The sequence below is a fragment of the Bemisia tabaci genome, chromosome 8, assembly GCF_918797505.1.
Source record: "Bemisia tabaci chromosome 8, PGI_BMITA_v3".
NCBI lineage: Eukaryota > Metazoa > Arthropoda > Insecta > Hemiptera > Aleyrodidae > Bemisia > Bemisia tabaci.
Window position 1 is genome coordinate 39853852 of NC_092800.1, and position 16733 is coordinate 39870584.

Consider the following 16733-nt stretch of genomic DNA (forward strand, 5'->3'; position numbering starts at 1 on the left):
TAGAAGTGATAAGATACTCTACCTTTCAAACTTCTGATACGAATTGGACATAGTTTAAGAAAAACGCAGCAAGTCGTATTTCAGAGGGAACAAATATGCTGAGAGTAGTTTTGAATTCAACCAGTCGTAAATTTTCTCTGGTTGAAAATTCAAAGTCGAGAGGGAATATTTTGAACTAAAAATATAGTATTACGGAGTAGACGCACTTATGGGGGTATAAAACTTCAAACCAGTGGTGAGGCGTGAATGATCGATGATCGATATTCCCCCATTTGAAGTTATGGTAAAGAATCGATCATTAATGTGTTCACTGCGAACACCCTGTTTATTGATCCTTTTCCATAGGTTTAAATGGCACATCAATCGATACATCGCAAAGCACGCCACGCCACAGCTTAAAACCTCTCTTTCTAGGTTCAAACTTGAGGAGACGGAGTGCATTTCAGTTTAAGTCGGTCCAGCTCTAACCAACTTTGGTGGATACATTAGTTGAAAATCACACTTTCCCCACACGGACCATTCATGAAATAAGTAACGCTAAATGTTTGACTCTCCCTCTCTCCCTCTCCTCCTTTACCCTTATTCCCGCCTCCTCTCCCCCTCACTAATTCATCATTTTTTACTAGAAGAAACATTTCTGCCAAATTTTCATTTAAAAATAATGTGTAGTAACAGTTTTAGAACTGATGACTCTCGACGCACTACCAGCATGAAACCATTGCCGGATGTCATTTGGGTAGGAACTTTGATCATTTTTCGAGGTCTCATAGCTGGTGAATCAATCACACACGGAGAAAAAAAACTTCGTGCATGGGACTCGAAATTGAGGTCTTATGGGTCTCTGAAGTTTTGGGATCACGCATCCGAAAACTTGAGGTCCGACTGCCGAAGTTCGGGTCAGATATCTGAGGCTCTCGGTATGTACCGGGGTACTTCAGATGTGTGGCGTGAACCCTTGAGTATATACCGAAATACTTCAGAAGTCTGACCTGAACTTCGGCAGTTGGATCTCAAGTTTTTGGATGCGTGATCCAAAAACTTCAGAGATCCATATGACCTTAACGAAGTTTTCCGTCCGAAGGTCCCGTGCACGAAGTTTTTTTTCTCCGTGCAGAGTACCGCAGACATGGCCATACTCGCTCTACGTAGATACTGCCGTGCTAAGGAAAAACGCCATATGAACTTTCAGACGTTGCCAAGTTTCCTTCGATTAAAATTGAGTTCACCGGGAAAATTGTGAATTTTGTTCCCCAAAAATTTTAGACAATTTCTTACGCAGTTTAATCTAAAATATCTGAAAATTTCAAGGAAAAACAAGCATGATTGTCGTCAAAAGTACATTTTTCATCAAGGGAAAATTGACAACTCTCGAATGTCCATACGGCGTTCTTTCCTGAGCACGGCAGAGTTCCTAAGGAAGAACGCCGTATGAACCTTCAGACGTTGACACATTCCCTTCAATAAAACCTTAATTTACTGATAAATACTGAATTTTTTTCTACAGTTTTTCCAGACGATTTTGTCCTCAATTTCGTATAAAATGTCTGAGAATTTCAAGAAAAAACACGCATAATCGTTCTCAAAAATACATTTTTCATCGAGGGAAAATTGACAACTCTCGAATGTCCGTACGGCGTTCTTTCCTTAGCACGGCAGAGTTGGTGCCAAACTCTCGCGAGGGGGATGGAGGGGTGGGGGTAGCGAATGAGCATCAGGGACAGAGGTCAGTTCACACTTGATAGATGAACTGCGTTAGTGTTGTTGAGAGCCGTTGAGCCTGCGCGGCGTCGGCTATTAGAAACCTAATATTTAGAACGTAAAGCGAGATGGACAAGATAAACGGACGGCGAGGGCACTCGAACACGCCGGGTCATCCACCCGGCACCCACCGGGTCAAACAGCCCGCTGCCAGACCAGACCTTCACACGCCGCCCAGTGGCGTGGCGTGCTTTGCGATATATCGATTGTTATATCATTTAAACCTATGGAAAAGGATCGATAATCAGGGTGTTCGCAACGAACACCTTGGTAATCGATTCTTTACCATGGGTTTAAATGGCAGAACAGCGATATATCGCAAAGCACGCCACGCCACTGACGCCGCCATTTCTTAGTCCACATGTTTACCCGATTAGTTTCGGTTTAACCCCACACTCATGGAATCGGATCGTGGGGCCCCTAGCGTATGTAGGATGAAGGCGCATTAAAAATTAGAAGAGGGAGAGGAAGGAAAAGAAATGGAGAAAGAAGAATAGGACGAAGAGAAAGGAAAGGAAGCTGATAAAGAGGGCGAAGAAGAAAATGATGATGAAAAAGGGGGCCCCTCCGTTATATGTATTTAATATTAATATTATATTACACTGGAAAGAAACACCTTAGATCTAGAGTTCAGACTCTTGAAAACATTGACAAGAAAAAATACTCTTGATTCAATCAGATTTTCGCTTGAATCGAAAGGAAATCCGCTCAAATTAAGAGGCTTGGTTCTTGATTTAAGCAAAAATCCGATTGAATCAAGAGTATTTTTTCTTGTCGATGTTTTTAAGAGTCTGGACTCTAGGTCCAATGTGTTTTTTTTCCAGTGTATGTACCAACATGAGGAGGTATAGGAAGAAGAAAAAGTACAAGAAGAATCCTTTTTGCTTCTTGTTTCATTTCATATTTTTCTTTCACCTCCTACTCTCTGTTTGGGACCGTCCATCAAGCCAATCAATGGTGAATCACGTCAAAATCAGTTTAACAAGTAATTCAACGGGGAGGTTGGGATTTTTTTTTTGAGCAAGATCCAATGGAGAAAGAACATTTGACGGGCTTGGAGGACAAGGCTCATAAGTGCAGATTTTGGAAAACATTGAGATATTCATGATTCGAGTAAAGCTAGTTTTAATGAATATTCCGTGAAAAATTCGCTCCCAAATTCCAATTTTTGAGCATTAAAAAGTCAGTTTGAACTTTCTTTCTGCCGATGAGCAACACTGAGGAAAAATATGGCATATTTTACCAAAATTATGGTCAACCAGGGGCCCGTGGCTGCTGCACGGTCGCCAACCACTGGAAAGAAACTACACCGCACGTAAAAAATCGTAGAACAACCACGTTCAAGTTATTCAAGGGATGAATGAATTCTAATACCGGTGGGTGCACGAGGGAAAAAAAACGCATTTATCTTCGATTGCAACGTTACACGCCATTCTCATGTTTTATTTTACTTCAGGGGTTTTTAAGGATACACACGCAAAGACTCCAAGAAAATGCGACTTTTCAACGACTTGAGCACGCACCGTGATATAAGCGCAATGCATGAAGTATCCTCCTGACCTGTAAGGCGCTATATTATGCGTGGCGCGCAATGCATGAAGTATCCTGCTGTCTTGTAAGGCGCTACTATGCGTGTCGTGCCGTACGCGGCAGCCCCGTGCGCGCTGGCCGCTCTGTGTTCGTTTCGAGTATTCAAACTTGCCACAATTTTGGTGAATGCTGTTAGAGTTGCAGTATTTGTAACGATAGTCTGCTGGTGATTACCATTGCAATGCCTCATAAATGTCGGGCTTAGGATTGCTAGGCGAGTTCTTGCAAATTAGATGAGGGTTTCTGAACTCTTCGGTCTTGATTGCTAACTTCCGAAAATAACTTCTATACTGAAGGGAAGAGAGCAACGCGGGGTCTGTAACATATGTTGTTGATCCATGTAATATAAATTGCCTGTGACTAAGAGTGTCGGCCACCCGTTTGTTATCGGGACTTTAGTAGGACGTCATTTTCCTCGACCGGGGGTGGCTACCGCCACTCTTGAAATTTCAAACACGTATTCCTCGAGATAGCAAAAACTGCACTTATGCGTCTTGTCCTCCAAGCCCTTCATTTCTCATTCACAAGTTAAATTTCAACCAAAAATGTTTCAATTTCAATTAGAAAGAAGCAAGATCCATCCAAAGATCCAACACAGGTGTTGCGTGAACTTTTTCTCTCAATACATATTGTTACCTCGCAGTCTAGAGGAATAACTCTTCTTCTGGATCCTAAAAGTTTTCTTTCGTGGATGTGTGGAGAAGGAAAAGATTCGGTTCCAAGCAGTGGCGTAGCGTGCTTTGCGATATTGACTGATTTGCCACTTAAACTTATGGGAAAGGATCGATGGACAGGGTGTTCGCAGCGAACACCTTAATAATCGATTCTTTACCATAGCTTCAAATGAGGAACTGTCGATAATCAATTATGCACGCCACGCCACTGGTTCCAAATGATTACCATCCTAGTTGGAGGAAAGACCGAGAGTACAACATATTAGGTTAAGGATTGTAAATGATAGACAAAGGTATGCAACAAAAAGAACACGTACCAAAGGTAAAACGGAGCGATCCTATTGGTGGAAGTGGGTGGTTGGCATGGTCGAAGGAGTTCAGTAATAGAATAATGGCAACCCACGAAAAACCCAATAGTTAGTCCATAATTTTCTGTCTTGGTCTGTAACAGCCACCTGTTTCAACCAAAAGGATCGCTCTATTTTCCCTTTGTCCTTTTTGACTATCGCCTTGTCTATCAATCTCAATAATTAGCCTGCAGCTCTTTATCGCGCGCCGTACAGTGGACCGAGTCAATTAAAGAAGTCGCACATGAAATTTTTGACTGAAACTGCAACTTTTGACGTTTATTTCGTCACATTTTAAATTTCAAGGGGTGCCTCTAAAAGAGAATTTCAGAAGGAAACCACTAGAACCAATTTTTGAACCTAAAAATGTTGCACGAGCGGAGTTATAAGCGTTTAAAGTTTCCAAAGTTAGTCCGAGCTCTCCTGGTGACTCGATCCACTGCGCGGCGCCTCCGCGAGAAAGAGATCACGATGAATAAAATTATCATAAGGTCCGAGCGGTGCGGTGGTTCGCCAAAGGTCTTTCATCGGCCTCTGGAGTGCCGATACGGTAAGACAGAGATGTTTCGCGTTGGATCAGATCGAGTGTAATTATTAATTGCAAGCCGGGGAATATTTTAAAGCGGACACGCGCGTGCGTGGCCGATCAACTCCTCCTTAATTCGTCTCATCAACCAATGAGTGTCCCCAAGTCGGGCGATCTTGAGTTACGCAACCCGGTGTCTCGAGGAAAGACCCGAGAAAATAGGAGAAAAAAACTCTTTTATCGATTCGCTCAATAAAATCTCAAAATGTGTATCACTAGTTCAAGGTCCGCGGCGTCGCGTCCATCATTTTAATTATACGATATTTCTTTTTATTATTCTTTTTCTTCGGGTTCGAGAGCCGTCGGCGGTGTCGATAAAATAAACAGCTCGTGTTGACGGCTCGGCCTGGAGACTTGCCGGCTTGTTTCAGCGTTGCAGAATCCCACCTGGTCTCTCGGAGTGTTGGCAGATTTGAGTGAATGCTGAATGCGTGGGAAAATCCGGCGCGCTCATTTGACGAGCGATTCGAAAGGAGACGTTTTAATGACTCCCGTGTAAAAACGTTTTTGTGTAAAATGAGTCACTTACGGATTTGGCTACAGGTGTGCTGAGAGTGGAATGGTAAAATGCACTTATCGCGAGGACTTAATTTTCTTGTCAATCATATCTGAAGAAAGGAAGAGGAGGGCACTCAGATATCACGTGGCCTTCCCGTTTTGCATATTTTCGATTTACCTAATGTCACACTTCAGCAAATTTTATGTATCGAACGAACGCAGAAATATTTGACCAGCCTTTCAGGTGGTGCCAAGTTGAAGCACTGGGTGTAATGGCGAGGCGTGAATGATCGATTACCGATATTTATCCATTTGAAGCTATGGCAAAGAATCGATTATTAATGTGTTCGTTGCGAACACTTTGTTAATCGATCCTTTTCCATAGGTTTCAATGGCAGATCAATCGATAAATCGCAGGTCATTTATTGATTGCGGTGTCTCAGGATCTCCGTTAACGTACCATCCACTATAATTAAAGAAAGTGCATGGAATTCGTCAAATTTTTAACTGATTTTTATGCTGATTTACAATCCTGAAAATAAAAATTTCAGAAAATTTGCCCTATGGTTTCCTCTCTAAAATACAACGTAGCAGTGAACATTTGGAGACACCGCAACCAAGAAATGCCCTTTCTTTACCTATAACCTCAATTATTAAACGAATTTTTGATTTCAATTATTTCTCCTCCTATTCAACGAATGTTTAAAAAAACTGAATGAGCTCTGCTTCTGGCTTAACAACTAAAAGAATATGACTCTGTATCAATTTTGGCAAAATATGATCATTGGTCGATGATCCCGAGTTTGTGAAACACAATCGAACAGACGGGTGTGTCTCTCCTCTATCTTGGAAAAATATTTCGTCAAGTTCGAATGCGTCCGACTTTTGACTATCGAATGGAGCACTAAGCAATGTACGAACCTCGGCAATCCGAGCCCTCTCTTCAAAATTTTACCAGGAAAAAGTGATTCACATGATTAAAAAGGGACTTTCGAAAATTCATTTTTCAGGAAGATGTATGTATTTACAATTAATATCAGTTTAAAGTCGAGAATACCAATGACGTTGTTTGTATAATTTGTTTTTCGTCCCGATCAATGTTAAGTATACACACATTATCATCTCGATTAGGATCTGATATTCCACCTCTCCGTCACCGTAATCATTTTCTGCTAAGTTTAAAGCGTAGACGTACCTGTAATATGATGCTCTAATGTATGGTTTGTTTAGAGACCCATTGTTGGCCTCAAACGGCCATGCGGAACATTCATTCAAATAATTTTAAAATGTCTCCACTATGTCTTCCGATGTCTTTATGGAATATGTATACAAAAGCCCAAACGATTTTGCAACAGCACGATGAAATAGAATTTACAAAGCTTGGATGCAACTATTAGTGATCAGCGATTAGCCGTATTGCATACCTGAAAAACTGAAGGCGTTTCGACGTTGCTTGCCCAGCGTATCATATTACCACCGCGTGTAGCTTACACCCTTGACTTTGGCTCTGAGACCGCAAATGAATTATGGATGTTATAAGCTTAGTGGAGCTGTTAATTGTGTCACAAGTTACAAGTTTTTACCGTCGGCACGAAAGAGTGGGTCGTATTATATGTATAGAAAGTAGGGCTCTTGCGACTTACCATCGATATTTTTCAAAACATGAACTGCGAATATGTGCGCTGATTTGGTTGAATTTAGGTGAATAATTCAACTTTTATAGGGTTTGAAAAGTTTGAAAAGTCTTATTTCAAATAAGAAAAGCGTCGTGTTTGATTTCACTGCATTGGTTGTAAACATATTGCAAAGGCAGTGCATGTTTCCACCTCAGTTTTACACAATGCGGAAATACGTGTAAGATATGACGTGATCACAGAAAGGGAGGTACCTGAGTCTATAGCCTCAATTGTTGGTCCAAAATTTGAAAAAGAACAGTGATTCTTTTGAAATAAAATGAAGACCTCGGACATTTAAAAGAAGAAATAAAAAATAGAGTAACTAATTTTTTGTATGTTTGTTTGTATTTTTTTTTAAGATTTGGTGTGATTAATATTGAGAGAGATACGCAAGCCTAGCTTGAATCAGAGGTCCTTGTATGGTTTGAATTTTAAGAATCTCTAAGAATAATAAGGATTTCGGTATTTTTAAAAATAAATAAATCAAAATTATGTCTGAGAGTAGTTTAATTTACTTTGATAAGACACAAAGGGTTGGGCTGTGCAAAATGTGTGCGTTATAAGGAGAGGGCAAAGGGCACAAAATCGAAAACAAAATTACACAATACCAGAACGCCCCCTAATTTGGACCTCTGGCCCACTCTCACTGTCTATTTCCGGCGCACCAAATTTATTACAATAAATAATTAAAGTTTCCCCTGTCAGCACTTTGTAAGCTCTGTCTTCGCGAATCAGGTGCCCGCGGGTTTCATAACACCTGTAACGTATATTTATACTCGCACGGCATAACAGTTTCAATTCTCCGGTCTCCGCCGCGAATTTTGCAGGCGAGTCAGAGTATTTTGAATAGTGGACCATGCAATCAATCATTTTTGGGAGTCCCGCCGCACAGTAGATCGAGTCAATCTGAGGTCGAACATGAAATTCTTAACTAAAACTGCAAATTTTGATGTTTTAACCGTCACATTTTAAATTTCATTGGGGTGCATCTAGAAGAAAAGGATGTGTCCCACTAAGGAGGGTATTTTGGCCCTAACTTTGGTCGAAAATTGAAACAGCTTAGAATAATGTAATGTATGGTCAAATTGACTCTTAATCATCTACCGTGGGAGAACTTGTCCTAATTTGAAGTGTTTTTTTAAAGGTTTTTGCCTGACTTACCAGCGTAAAGTAGTGAAGTTTTGCGCTTTCTCGAATACTTGCTCATTCTCGGTCCTAAATTAGATTGTTTATGTATGAGCACAAGCGACTACAGCTTTCATATTCGAATATGTTAATCTTTAGTACACCCATTACAACATATTTAAAGGAGAGAGTGGTAGTCGCTTGTGCTCATACATAAACAATCTAATTTAGGACCGAAAATGAGCAATCATTCGAGAAAACTGCAAAACTTCACTACTCCGCGCTGGTAAATCAGGCAAAAACCTTTCAAAAACACCTCAAATAAAGACAAGTTCTAACAAGGCAGATGATTAAGAGTCGATTCGATCGGACATGATATTGTTCTAAGCTGTTTCAATTTTCGCCCAAAGTTAGGGCCAAAATACCCTCCTTAATGGGACACATCCTTTTGATGTTTAAATCGTCGCATTTTAAAGTTTAAGGGGTGAATCTAGAAGAAAATTTCTTGAGAAAACCAATGGAACCAGTTTCAAAACCTCAAAGTTTTGTATGGATAGAGTTATGAGCTTTTAAAGTTTTCAAATTTTGTCCGACCTCTCTGATTGACTTGATCCATTGTGCGCCGCCCGGATAACAGGGGACCGGCAGCTGAAATGGTCAGCCCGAAATTCCCAGAGCAGCAATGTCGACACGGTCAAGGATCAACAAGAATTGGACACTCCAGAAACGCCACATGAGCCTCACCAACGTTGCCAGATGTCTTTCGATAAAATTAGATTTTTTCGGAAAACTTGTGGGTACCTCTATCCCAATTTTTCATAGTATTTCATTCGTAATTTGATCCGAAGGATCTGAAATTATCGAAGAAAAATGTTCATATATTGCGCTAAAATAGATGGCTTATCGGAAAAAATTTGATAACATCTGATTGTTCATACGATGTTTTGCCTCAGCACGGAAAAAAAGAGTTGGATTCCGGACGGCACCTGTAACAATGCCCGATATTAAATAATCTCTTTTACTTTTCGTTAGAGTAGACAGAGGGAGGTCAAGCTAAGAATCCAAAACCCTCTCTTTCTATCTCCATCTTATGCTGAAATTGAACGATGACGTGCAAAGGAAGAGTGACATATTAGTCCTCGGACGTTGTCAAATTTCCCCTGATAAAAGACAGATTTTCTGGAGACCTTTTTTACTTAATTTTTTGGAAAATTAAAGTTGCAATGCAATCTAGCGTATGTATATCAAAATTTGAGTATGAATATTCATAATTATTCTCAAAAATGGTCTTTATATAGAGAAAAATTCAGCATCTTTCCAATACTCATACGGGCCGTTTTTTCTCTGACTGGTATACAAAGCTATGGACAAAAAAACAAACGGAACATGGAACGATCCTATTGGTTGAAACGGGTGGTTGTAGACTAACGGGAAAGGTGATTGCTTGTAATTATAGGATTTCTTGTGGGATCATTTGTCTATTGCAACCATTTACTTCCACCAATAGGATCGTTCCATTTTTTTATGTCCTCTTTCTCCACAACTATGTCTATCAATGACAATAATCAACCCACTGAGCGGTGGAATGCGATAGACAATATGCTGACACGGTGGAATCCAATCATTCGCTCAACCTGATTGCCGCGATCTCCTGATTAATATTCCGCCTTAGAGCAATTCATAAATTTCATTGCGTGGAAAAAAAATTATACCAATTAGAAACAAAAAAGTATACAAATTAGAAACAGAAGCATTCGCTCGCAAAAAGCTTATCTTTGGCTACCAGATGTCTGACAGTGCATAATTTTGAGACATTTCAATAGAGCAATGGAAAGGACGTGCGTTGATGACGATGCAGATATATTCGTGTCCGTCGCCACTCTTGGTGGGTGTTCCCCCGTTCCTCTTGGCAAAAAGAGCAGCTGGGGCGCCTTCAATTTTTTCACACGCTTCCAGCACGTCTTTAAGGTTCGAATAGTTGCATTCAGGCGTTATAATTGTTCCGTCCTTACAGCATATGCAAGATAGTAGCGTGGGGTATCTTAAATGAACCGCGTTAAGCAGAAAGGAACCTAGCCACATCATCTATTGCCAAATTTAAATTTAAGATTTATTTTTTTACGCGAAAACGGTTGTGCGGGTTTTTGTGCAAATTCCAGTGAATTTTCTACAAAGTTCGAAGTAAACTTCCTTAAAATTTTCAAAAAAGAATCCTCAAAAACGTTCTCTTGTAAGAACTTAGATTGCCCAGTTAAATTTGGCAATAGCTAATGTGGTTTGGTTCCTTTCTGCTTAACGCGGTCCAAATGTATTATTGACCAAAGTGCGAAACCACGTCACCTCCGTTATCCTTCTTATCATGTTTTATCTTCCCTTCGGAAATCTACTTAATGTAATTCCTTGAAATTTCATTGACTTCTCTTCCATGCTAGCAGAATATTCTGTATTTTCACGTCATTTTTGCTAGGTTCTCTTTGGAAAAATAAAATTGGAGCGGAAATTTTGATACGTTTCAATACGTGCTTCCGCGCTTTGCTCATCGATGTATATTCTCTCTTTCTGCGACCTTTGAAAGTAAGGGTTGTCAGAAAACTCGACATAGCGACATAGTAATAGCGGCTCATGTTCGCCACAAGACGGAAAGGCGCCCAGAGTTTCGAGACAGCAGCACGGACAACGGAAGAATGAACAACTTGGAGATTCACACTTGTGACATAATTAAAGCGGTTAAAGAGCTAATTAATGATAAAGCGCCGGGTCCTGGCGGGATTCCTGTTGAGTTGGTCAAGTACGGGACTGCCAAGCTCTTTGAGTGCCTCAAGAAACTGATGCAGCAATGCATCAGGGGTGACGAGGCACCAAGGGAGTGGAAGGAGTCCTGGATCAAGGCCATCTACAAAAAGAAGGGAAGGAAGGACGACTGTAACAACTACCGGGGGCTCTCAGTGACCGGGACAATAAGCAAAGTGTACGGGAAGATACTGAAAGCGAAGATCGAGGACGAATGGCAGGATCACGAAGCAGAGGAGCAGGCTGGTTTTAGAGCTGGCAGGTCTACGATAGATCACCTCTTTGTTATTGTCCAGGTCATTGAGAAGAAAATGGCCGTAGCTCAGGAGCTGCATTTAATTTTCGTGGATCTCCAGAAAGCGTATGACAGTGTGCCGTTGGTGAAACTTTGGGAGGCCTTGGAAAAATCGAATTTTAACGGGGGGTTGATTGATGCTGTCAAGCGATTTTATAAAGGGAGTTTTACCAAAATTAAGTATCATGGGGGGTTGTCAGCGGGATTTTATGTGACTAAGGGTTTAAAACAGGGATGTTGTTTGTCGCCAACATTATTTAAAATTTACCTCGAATGTGTGCTAAAGGAATGGAAAAGGAAGTGTTCTGGTATGGGTGTCCCCTTGGGTGATCTTGAAACTCTGTTCACTCTGTGCTTTGCTGATGACCAGGTGGTGGTTGCTCAAGATCAAGAAGACGCGGAGTACATGATGCGCAAGTTAGTAGAAGAATATCGGAAGTGGGGTTTGGAAGTCAGCATATCCAAATCTGAGAAGATGACTTTTGGTGGTGATCAGCAAAGCATTGAGTTGGAGGATGGGCAGCAGATCAAATGCTGCGAGCACTTCAAGTACTTGGGAGTGCGGTTGACCCAGGATGGAAGGACGGATCAAGCTATCAGGGAAAGGAACACCTTAGCAAGGAAGGCTATAGCGATGTTAAATGGAATCCTCTGGGATCAGCGGATTTCCAAAGATAACAAGAGGAGGATATACAACGCTGTAGTAAAAAGTATATTAACATACGGATGTGAAGTTTGGCAGCTGAAGAAACGGACACAGGATATGCTAAGAGCAACGGAGATGGATTTCTGGAGAAGGTCGGCAGGAATTTCTAGGAGAGATCGGGTCCGTAATGATAGAGTGCGTCAGATAATGGAAGTCGAAAATGACATCGTGTTCGACGTCATGACCAAACAACTTGTTTGGTATGGTCATGTCAATAGGATGACGGAAGAGAGGCTGCCAAAAAAGATGCTTGATTGGGTTCCTCCTGGGAGGAGGCGTAGGGGACGCCCAGTGAGAGGTTGGCGACAGGGGGTGTTAAGTGAGATGAGGGAGTGTCAACTCCCTGATAACCTGTGGGAAGACCGAGCTTTGTGGCGATTAGGTGTCGCAAAGCGCCAAAGAGCGCTATAACAGCGACTCGTATGTATGTATGTTCGCCACAAGAAAAGCCGAGCAGCAGCCTGATTCTTGAAATTTTGAGTTTGTCGACCGATCAATACAATATTAAGGAGAATGGAGTTATGTGATTGGTCGGCGCTCTAAGTCGTGCATCTTGTTGTGCCGATGAAGGGTGGATTTGACGACGAAGATCGGCAACTCAAGAGGTGCCTTTAGCTTCTTGATAGTTCGCCACCTTCCGGCCAACCCTGGTAAAAATTGGCGATAGGAGCTGCGTTTCAAAATACCATAGGAGTTCTTATAGCCGACTGAAGAAGGCGATAGAAAATCAAATAACTGGCTGTAGAAAGTGGAATAAATCATACAGCCGGGCTACACGAAGCGATAAAAAAGCATACAGCCGAGCTGTAGCTCCTATCGCCGGGCTTTACACTTTATCGCCTGGCTGTTGCTTTTTCTCCATCGGCTATAAAAAGCTATAATTAGAAATTGTGTAGAAATTCGTGTGCTTTGTAAATCCTTAAGTTTGTACGGAACCACCTTAATATTTACAAAACGCACATTATATTTTCCTTTACTACATATTTTTTTTCATCAATTAAAATGAGAATAATCCATACAGAGTGTGCAAACATTTCAAAGTCATGAGTTGAAAAACGCTGACTCCAAATATTAGAGCCTAACACAAAGCGGAGCAGCGGCGCACTGGCGCCTACAAACCTAACAGGGATACTTCACGCATTGTGCAATGCGTGAAGTATCCATGTTAGGTTTGTAGGCGCCAATGCGCTGCCAGCCCGCCGCGCCGCGCCGCAGCGTACCACGGCGCTTGAAGCAACTATTTCACACCAGAGGTATTTTACAGTATCATACGAAATTGAAGGCGCTCCAACATATTAGGAATGGCAGGCATCCTTCAAAAGGACGGAGCTTTCCTCGCAAAATAAATCAAGATACTACGGCCAAAAAGGAGAGTGGTAGTCCAAAAACTCACTAAGTCCTAGCATCCGTAATTAGTAACGTTTAGCACACACTTTATCGCCAGGCTGTTGCTTAATCGCTATCGGCTATAAAAGGCTATAAGAAATTGTGTAGCCGGCCATAGAAGCTATTGGAAATCTTACAGCCAGCTGTAAGTCTATGGTATTTTTGAACACAGATTCGACTGCCAATTTTTACCAGGGAAAGCATCACAGCTCCATGCGACGTTTAAAAATTTCCGCCGCCTTTTTCTTTACATAGAAATTGTTCAAGGAAGCTGTCCGAAAATTTTACTGAATTTATATTGTGCTGCCGATAAAATTCAGTAAATTATTAAACAGATTCAACCTATAATTTCCCTGCAAAAAAAATGAAGTGGCAGCGGAATTTTTTAAACGTCACGTGACGGACTGACGGTTGTAGGACTTTGGCCGGAAGGTGAAGAATTACAGTCATTATCGGCACGACAAGGCACGCAACTCAGAGCGCCGACCAATCACATTAGTCCATTTTCCTTAATCTTGTCTTATTCGGACGAAACACAAAATTTCAACAATCAGGCTGCAGAATAATCGAAAGTCTGAGTTGAGGGTGGAAGAGACATGCCGAGAGTCGAGAGGCTGTGAATCCATTAATCAGGCTTAAATCCTGCGATCAAAATTCGACTAATAACGCCTCGCTAAGGCAGTGATATAACTGGACCAGCCCGCCGCCGGACAACGCTGCTGTCGCCGGAAACAACAGTCCGCAGCCGCTGTGCTAGGTCACGTCACATAACTGACACCGACTATGACCTCATCGTTTCGAATAATAGAGGACATGTTCATGTTTACCGATCGGAGCTTTCATCTTTTTTTCTATTGTTTTTTATGGATTATTTAATAATCATATTTGGACCGCTTTAAACAGAAAGGAACCAAGCCACATCAGCTATCGCCAAATTTAATCGGGCAATTTAATTTGATACATGAAAACAGTTGTACGGATTTTTGTGCAAATTTCTATGGATTTTCTCCATAGTACAATGTAAATTTCTTAAATTTTTTCAAAGGAATCCGCGCAAACGTTCTCTCGTAAAAAATTGAATTCCCCTGTTAAATTTGGCAATAGCTGATGTGGCTTGGTTCCTTTCTGCTTAACGCGGTCCATTTGACCTTTCACGGGGATAAAGTTCGAGTCCTAAGAGATAACAGCGATTTTGGTTGAGTTTGGTCCAAAAATCGGCGTTTGAATTGTTAGAAGAGAAGTTGTGGAAGAAGAAGAGATAGTTGAAAATTGACTTTATTGCCCCTGCATCCTTTTTTTCTCTCCCTTTTTTTCTTTCTTTTCTTGCTATGTGTTTTTTTGGCTGTGCTAAACGATTTGAAACTCTACTTTGAGGGCCTTTTTACCTGACTTGATCACTTATGTTTAAATCCTGAAAGTAATCTAGCTCGACCCGTTCCCATATTTCAAATAACTATAGTGAGTACTCTAAAATACAGAGTGTCTGGAAGTAAAATCGCCAATCCTCTCTGTAAATTGATTTTGCGGGTCAAAATGAGACTTCATGGTCTCTTGATATTTTTTTCTAAGACTGCTTTCCTTCGGCACTGGAGTTCGCCAAAGCTGTGAATTATTTTCCAAGATTTGTTCATAACTCTTATTCAGAACGTAAAAGTTGAAAGAAATTTTGCCATTGGTTTCATTTTCGGCGCACTTTTTTTGTGGTTTGAATTTGTCTATGCTTTCATGGTGAGGTGGTATGCAATGGAAGCTCTTTTCATTAAAAATTTACACCCCTAAAGAGCATTTTTTTGCCTTCTTCAGACACCATGCGCCTATAAATTGGTCTTTGGCGCATGAATATTGGAAGACTAGACCGTTGAAGAGGCTAAGATTGTTGACTAACCTTGTCGATTCTTTCAAACTTGCAATCTAGGAACAGCGGTAACTCGACGCATCGGTCGCGGTGCGGTGGCAAATTTCATGCGCTATTATGTGCATGCAAAAAATTAAAGAAGCCATTAAAAAACTGTAGATGGTTCCTAAAAATGGGAAGATCCGGCCAAAGTGGCTCCCAAAATTCTAGAGGAGGGCAGAACACTGAATCGTATGTTCTCGTATCTTATCCACCGCCTTCCCATAAAAACGTATATCGACTTAGACGGTATAACTACCAGACAACGTATCTCGGTATGCGACGTTGCAGAGTTCCTATCATACTGTATTTTTTAAATTGAAAACTACCCAACGGAAATTCTTGAAAACTTCCGTCTTATTTCTACTTTGTGCGAAGAAGATTCTGTGAAAATTTCAAGAAATTATATTAATTTGTATATGAATTTGTTCTCCTTCAAAAAATATATTTGGAGCGGAGATTTTCAAACACCGCAAACGAGATACGTTGTCCGGTAGTTTCACCGTCGATATATTGCTGAAACTAATTTAAAAAAAAAAAAAAAAAAAAAAAAAAAAAAAAAAAAAAAAAAAAAAAAAAAAAAAAAAAAAAAAAATTCTAAACTAACTAATATTGAGTTTGGTCAAATTTCGGGAAAAGCTCTAGTGTCAGCATAAGACGTTTTCAAAAAAACTTTCATCGGCCAATATAGTATATCCTGACCCAAAGTATGATACTTTAACTTCCGGACACCCCGTATACTGTCTCTGAAGTTGACACAGAGGGCGATTATCGATGATTCGTTGGATCATTAAGGCCGTTAAAAGGTCTGACATTATCGATCGTGTTCGATAGCGGTCACACACCTACTCGGTGAGAGGTCAATTCCTGCAATTACAACAGAAAATGCCCCAGCTGAGTACCCCGCCGCTCATTCTTGAGCACTCATGGCACGCGTCCAAAATCAATATTTAAAGTGTATCAAAAGCTTTGGAGATTGCCCCGAAGAGCTCGTAATCCACGCTTCTGTCGCGGTAGAAACGAAATGATACACGGTCTCAACATTATTAGCCAAGCATATGAAGTTGAAATTTATTCATCCAGTTGATTTTCAGCAAAAAGTGGACCTAGGCCACTTTCGCAAGATAATGTTTCGAAAGGATGAGGAGAGGTAAAATGCTCTGTCGTGCTAATGAAAAACATCGTATGAACGTTTAGACATTGCCGAATTTCCCTTGAAGAAATACACCTTTTTGAAAACTACCCTAGTGTTGATGAATTTTCAAAAGTAACGCTTAAAAAACTGTCGAAATTTATTTTTCAGGAAACTCTTTTTGGTTGTTTTCTAAGTAAAATATGCGCGTGGTAAAATTTACATCAAAATTTCCTGAAAAAATTACTTCTTCATTGAGATTTGTTCTCATCATTT